Source organism: Aricia agestis, chromosome 11 (assembly GCF_905147365.1).
Source record: "Aricia agestis chromosome 11, ilAriAges1.1, whole genome shotgun sequence".
NCBI lineage: Eukaryota > Metazoa > Arthropoda > Insecta > Lepidoptera > Lycaenidae > Aricia > Aricia agestis.
In genome coordinates this window covers 13,479,777-13,487,730 of record NC_056416.1, presented here as the reverse complement: position 1 = coordinate 13,487,730, position 7,954 = coordinate 13,479,777, and positions in this window count along the sequence as shown.

The window sequence follows — 7,954 nt, the reverse complement described above, 5'->3', positions numbered from 1 at the left end:
CATTTCCCTCTATTTCTTCGATCCTATTAGTAGCGTGATAACGCACCATAATTTTATTGTAATTATTGATTGGTTTTTCATGAAAATGACTAATTTACGAATTGTACATTAACTCACGATTAATGACTGCTATCAAAAGGTTGACGGCATCTGAATTCGACGCTGTAAACATATTTTATTAAGAAAATCTAGCATGGGCGTACCCCGCCTGCCTAGCATACGCCAACGAGATATCTCACTCTACAGATTTTCTCGATGTTTGATGGTTTGTCTCTTCATCTCTATTGACCCTAGCATGACAAACATTTTTTCTCGCGTAGATCTATCATCGAAATAACACATTTTTATAGAGTTTTGTTGAGATAATGTCGAGATTCTGACATTATGAGACGAGTAGTTTTTAATTATCTCGAGAGTGAGATATCTCGTTGGCGTATGCTAGGCAGGCAGGTAGGGGCAGAAGATAAAATAAACGTCAATTTTCCTGGCAAGTGGGAATTAAAAACGCAAAAAGCAAAATAGTTTTTCAGTCAGATTAACTAAAGTTAATTTTCATGATTTTTTGTTTCAATATACCATGACCATCTTCTCGAAACAAGTAACAGGTCTACTGGAAGAGATTTCAATCGGAATAAGTAGTACCTTTGTACAAATATATTTCTAGTTTTAAGACTTTCACTGTAAACAGTTTTGTGTACTTAAATTATTAAATAAATAAAAAACTGAGCTGCAAACTAGCTGAAATCCTGGGTACGCCCTTGAAATCTATAGACTACGCCATAAAAATAATATATTTAATTTAACAACATTACGTTACAAAAGAATATCCTGTGTCCTTTACTGGGATTGAACATTTGATTTGACCACAATAATTGGTGGAATGAAAACCCAGTAAACCTACAGCGTGAAGATAACTGACATAAACTCTTTCGCATTAACGACAAAGCGCCCAAGTTCTCAAGTCTAGGCATATTTAAAGACCTCACACCCATCAACAATATTTCGTGGTCTATTCATAGTCATATTCATAGTCATTTTAATATATATTTTGATTATTCGTATATTTTGTCATTAAGTATCACAATAATTTGCCTCAAATATTTAAAATCAGGCATTAATTATAATATTATGTACTTATTATAAAAGCAATTTACAGTCATTTTTTATGATAAAATATGTCCGATTGTTTAAGGCCCGTTTGCGCCAGTTTCGGTAAGAGTTAATCATTGATTAGATTTATCATTTATTTTATCTGCGTTTAGCTTGTTTACACTGTGAATTACTCCTATTCTATATAACTATAATATGACTAATTGTTACTTGGCAAAAATATCAGCTCTTTTTGCTAAATAAGTTTATCTTTGCATAGAAGAAAAAATTAACTTGTTTTAGGCAGAGGATCAATTAAATAATCATTCTCGAAAAAAACCTGGTGTATCTGTAAAAATAAGGAGGAATATTAAATTGATTTAAGCCAAAAAATCTCCTATTTTGTAAATCTAAATAAGAAAGAGAAGCTAATCCTAATCCTAATCGTTCGTTATTTTAACGAACGATTAGCAATAATAGACATTGTTTTATTGGACTAATTAAGAATTAATAATAATGTGATTGTTATTTAAAGCATTTAAATTGCCGCATGAATTCGGTATTATAAATTATAAATTTAGATACACATCTATTCTATCTAATTTATATTGTTTTTCCTGTTAATGATGACGCACACGCTTACAGCACGCGTCCGCACGCCCCGCAGTTCCAAATCCATACCTACCAATAATAATACTAATTATTATTTATGCGAAAGTATGTCTGTCTTTCTGTTACCTCTTCACGCTCTTACCGCTGAAAGGTCTTACGGGTAGATACTTTTATATCCGGAAAAATGACTGTGTGTGTGTTCCCGCGCGACAAACGTAATTTGGTGAATATTATAAATGTGAAATTCTGTCTATCCGTTACCCCTTTACTCCAACTGAATCTATTTTAATAAAATGTAAAAATGCTTTACATCATGCGAAATGGACATCTAGGGATATTTTTTTAACGATTAACGAATCTGCCCCCGTAGACAAGTGGCAAAACGCTAACGCTAACGCTAGCGCTACAAAATGTATGGATTTGACATTAGTATTCGCTAGCGAAGCGATAACTTATGTCAAATCGCATACATTTTGTAGCGCTAGCGTTAGCGTCAGCGTTAGCGCTTTGACACTTGTCTACAGGCCCTGAGCGAATGCAGATGGAGCGACATCCAGTTTTCGGTCGCCGGAGCCAATTTTTTTTTGTTATTTACATGCTTACTATTACATAATATACACAGCGCCTACATGGTGTAACAATACTAAGTTTGTGATAATACTTTGGGGCGTGTCTTATATTGAGTTCAATGTGAAAGGGCAGCTGAAAGAGTTTTTTCTTTTGGATTTATAAGGGCAATAGCCCCAGTGCCAAGAATTTATCTATACAAAAGTTTTAAAAAGTTACTATTTCAGCGTTGCTATTTTTACAGTGAACTCTATTCAGCTGTAACCACTTAGTTTTGACTTTTGTTACACACTGTACACTGTATACTGTATATTTTGTAACACTGTTTGAGCTTTGGTTTGATCCATGCGTTTATTGCAAAGATATTATTATAATCGGCAACAAAACATAGGTGCTAAGTGCTATCTTACTATGATCTAGCCGGTTCACCTTGGCCGTCTTCATACTCCCACGTAACGAGCGGATGCACCATGGAAATTATTCTAAAAACAAAATATATACTTAATACAATTATATTGATCTCATAGGACATGGGACATGGCCCGTGGACGTATTTGTGCAAAAAACCCGCAAATGGCTGATAGCAGATATACAATATTCGCCTGTCGCATTGCTGTTGCAAGATGTGTCGCTTACCTACGTTGTAAATTATTGTAATTGGTGTCGCGGTGGGATGTGCGGGCACCGCATGAACGCACGTTCAGATAATATATTATACTTACTCTTAAAAGTTATAAGTAAAATCTGTATAACTAACTACTCCTATATTGCAATGAGAATCTTAATGGAAAAGTAGAAACTAGCCGAAAATTCTATAACAGGTTTTGTTGGTAAATTTTTTAAAAGAATAAGAAGGTTCTCGAATTTGAGTGCGCTAAGGTCAATGAACCCATTTATCTGTTACGACCGATCTGTGATAAAAAGCTGGATGTAGACTGTAGGTGGAGGTGTTTAGTGTTATACCGAAATTCCGGTAAAATATTATGTAGATTGTTGGGCGTACACTTGCACTATTTTTATTAATAAGAAATAATAGTTCAATGATTTGTTTGCAAATGGGTATTTAGAATAGATAATCAAAAAACCTTAATTTGTTACAAATTATAATTAATATTTTCTCTGAGTGGATATTATATTCAGTGCTCTATAATATATTAATAGTAAACTTTTGCATAGCAACATGAATCTTGGTTCACAATGTTATATGATAAGCAAGCAATATATCCGAAATATCGAAAAACCTTTCTGATGAGCTATTCGATTAGGTGATTTAGAAGGCCCTTGTAAGCAGTCACCATAACCAAAGTCAGGGCGTTACTTAATATAGAAGTTTAGACTTCGGTCATCTATATAGGCGTTTACGCATTTATTAATAAAAATTAAATGAAAGTTGCTAGAACGACGCCGCTATTTATTACCGGGTTGACCTTGGTACAAGAATTTTGTCCAAAACTGGCTCCTCTGTTTAAAATTGGATTTAACTTTAAATCAAAAACAAACGAATGTCAATTGAAAACTTCAAGTACATCGTATTTAATATTTATGCTAGTCGGCCCGAAGATACGCACACTTTAGCACGATATCAGAGAACTTTCAGTCCCGGATAGGCCACGATGGCCTAGATGTTCCAGCGCATCGTCCGGAGTGACGTGGAATGTGGTGTTTCCACGAGTAGAACCCAAAGAGGCAGAGGTGGTGGAGCTGCGGTGTATCACGCGTTTCCCGTAGTTCCACCTTCAGGAGCAGGAACACCGTTGGGGTTTTAGTGGGTAGTCCCGAGTTTATCTTACGTTCGCCTCGGGGTGTCCCACATATAATAATAATAATAATAATAATAATAATATCCATGGACGCTTCACACCACGTCAGTCTGGCCCCGTGCTAAGTACCTGAAGGACTTGTGTTACAGGTACCAGACAACGGAAATATATTTAATACTTTTATACTATACATATATTTAAGATTTTTATTATATCATACACATATTTAATACACATCCAGACCCGGGAACATTGAAAACTCTTTGTTCCGTCGGCGGGATTCGAACCCGCGACCCCCGGCTTGAGCTGCCACACACTCAACCAATTGAGCCATAGAGGTCGTCAACTCGGTGGTCATGGTTCTCCCCAAGCCCCGGGGATGCGACAACGCATTCCACCAACGCAAAAAACCTTTCAATAGCAAAACGTTGCAGCTATCATCGCAGAGTTACTCTGCTATAATTTACGGAAGTCCAGTAGGCAGTAACAAGACTTATTTGCCATCATTTTTGATGGCGTTTTCATAAAAATAAACAATTTTTTTTCCAAAAAGTTCTGTTTATAATCTGCGTCTGGAATACATTGACACTTCTAACGATTGTAGACCACAATGTGACAGGACTTTTGTGGCTTCGTACGGTCCACCACATTAGGACCATCAAAGGAAATAAGTACACGTCAATTTCGCTTTTATTGTTGGGGCAATAACAATCGAAATTGTATGATGGGTTTAGTGCTTCTACGTGGTAACTGGTAACAGTGGTAACTAATACGCCTATTACCTTTGAGGGGAACAGACATTTTATCCGCCCCAATAAAAGGAAGTAATCTCCAAAAATTACGACGACCCCAAAGGAAGGCCCAGTTACGCCAGTCTGGGTTAAAGTTAATCGTGGATTAAATGTCATGTTGTTTCACTCTGTCTTCGTCTTATGAAGAATTTGCAAATTCGCAAGCGGTCCTAAACTAAGGCTTTTCGGCTCTGTACTTTTAAGAGTTATACTTGGACTATACCCATACGTAGTCTTAAGTTTCAGGTTTGTGTTTTAAAACAAAATAAAAAAAATGTTTCCGGCTTCTTGAGACTGCTCAAATAATTTTGATCTATGTAATTAGTATTTTTTGCTTAAAAGCTGACGTGATCGAGAGTGTTCTTAGCAGTTAGGCTCTATAATTGACCATTGTCCAAAAAAATACAAATTGCCATAATATTTTAAGCAAGTTAGCTTAAATGGCAATTTGGATTTTTTTGATCTTAAAATAGGAGTTTTTTAAGAGGCTTTGCCCTATGGAATGTGAACTACTAATTTATATAGTTTATTGTGTTATTTGTGACTAGTATAATGATTAAGTAATATGGTATTAAAGATTCATCTCGTACGGATAACGCCATATATTTATACATTGTGCAATATTCGATGTTGTTAGAATAGCAATTAATTTTAATGGACTACTTATACTTACTAATACTTCACTTGCCATAATAGATATTGTATCACAATAATTATAAAACCTTAATGGCTGGTTAATATACTGGTCTAGCAGACTTTTTACATGCAAATCTCTTGGTAATTTATATGAAGTCATACATTTTAGACCTTAAATATTGCGTTATACCGATTTTGGCTAGGTCGCTAGGGCTAGGCTAACTCGTAATTTAATTAAGAATATTATAAAGCTCTTAGCATCAGTTTTCGCGTCATTTCGCGTTTAAATTTAAAAAAAAATATCCGAGGAGTTGGAAAACACTGGGTGTAAACAACTTTTTACTAGCTTAAAAAAGTGAGGACTATGAACCAAAACGTTATTACATATTTGGTACACGTGTGTACTCCGTTACAATTTCTGGTCTCAATGTAACCACAGTTCCGTACGTCTCGCTTCTTTGATACAATAGCTATTTGACCGAGCTTTGCTTTGCTCGGTATTCGATAAAACACGAATAAAATTACATTTTATAAAAATGATTCCTAGCTAGATCGATTTATCGCCCCCGAAACTCCCCTATATACTAAATTTCATGAAAATCGTTGGAGCCGATTCCGAGATTCTAATTATATAATTAGAATCGAATACTTATATTCGAATATTTCTTTAAAAATATTCGAATAATAACATAAACCTACTTGTTACCAATACCTACAATCTACATATTGCTAGATGGGCAATAGAAGCTATTTATGATTTAAGTGGATAAGATCTATCAGGCGTCATCAAAAATTTTAACTTCCTGTCCATTCACCCATGATATTGAACTACATCATACATGGGTACAGTCTGAGATTATTAGATTCAGTTATGTTTCGAGGTCGCCAACGAGGCTCGATTCTCATAGCTTGAACATCGTTTCGAGTGAAACTCGCCTGTAATGGCTTTTCTGAATATCGGGACAACACATCATAATTTATTATAAACAGACGAACATATAACCTCCTCCTTTTTGGAAGTCGGTTAAAAAATGAATAATATTCCAATGATTGCATAGCTTTCCACAATACACACAATCGACATCAATCAAAGGCAATCATATAGGTACGATATCTTTATCTCTAGAAATTCGTGATCATCTTGTGATCGCCTGTATTTGCCCATCGTGGACCATCGTGAAAAGACCACAGACAGCATAAAGTGCGAGAATGAAACAGCTTGCAAATCAGACAGTTTAATTTTTTTATTCTATTCAAAAAGTTTTAAAAATAAATTTATTGTTAAATTACACTAAGTAATCACTATTTTGCCCGTTTTAGCAACTTTTGACCTCCTTGCGGCAGTTAATTATAAGTAGCATTTTTTTTAATTTGTCTTTAACAACTTCTATTTCTTATGATCAGCTTTTCCGCACCCCGCGGCTTTTCATTTCGAAAAAAATTCCTAACTCTTGCATAATTTGATGATTTTAAAGACAGAGGTTGTATTAGACCTTTCATAAATAAAACAATGATTGAGTGCAAAATTATTTATTTATCTTACCTATACTTACGCGAATCAGTTAAGATGGCTTGTGACTTTACCTTTAACATCAGCCGAGGTCGCATGCATTGGAATAAATAAGGGCAGTAACACACGAGGTGTCTGGCGCCGCATGACGCAATTTGCAATAAATTGCAACAAAATAATTTCTACAAAATAGTTCATAATGTTCCAACGCTAAAAATATACATATAGTTTCATAATATCTTAACTTAGATTACCCTTGTAGGGTAACAAATTTTTTAATTTTTAATATCTAAGCATACTTAGAAGGGATAAAACAAAAATATTTGTAAATTATAACAAAAATATAACTTTGAAACAAAACTTAGCGACATGATATTTAAATGCAATCAGTGCAAGGAACAAAAATTAATTACAATAGGATTACATTATATTAGTTTTAAACAGTTTTCGTATTAAAACATTATTAAAATTTAATTCATAACTATTTTATAAATAAAATATTAAATAAAAATTATTTGATTTGTTTATTATTGCAGTAAACTTAATTGCATTTTAAATTCTTTATAAAAACTATAAAACATTAACATAATTTAATATAAAAAAACCATCCAATTGTTATAAATACCGGTTAAAAATATGAAAAATATATTATAATACTTACACAATAATTTCACACATACAACATGAAAATATTATGTAAACTACATTAACAGATATATAAAAAAATAATATAGTTTGCAATGAAATAATAATTATTATATTAACAATTCGTTAACTTTTTGTTAACTCATAAGAATCTTAACAGACTTTGGGAGTTGGGACTGTAAGTCGCTCAGTGTGTGCTGATCTTTATTTTATTCACCTCTTACGAGGTGGCGTGCAGCGAGCTTAATAGATCTGATAAAATTCATACAAAACCAAGTGCAATGAAGATTAATGCGCAAATTAATATTATTATGCAATTATTTAAATATATTAAATATATTATC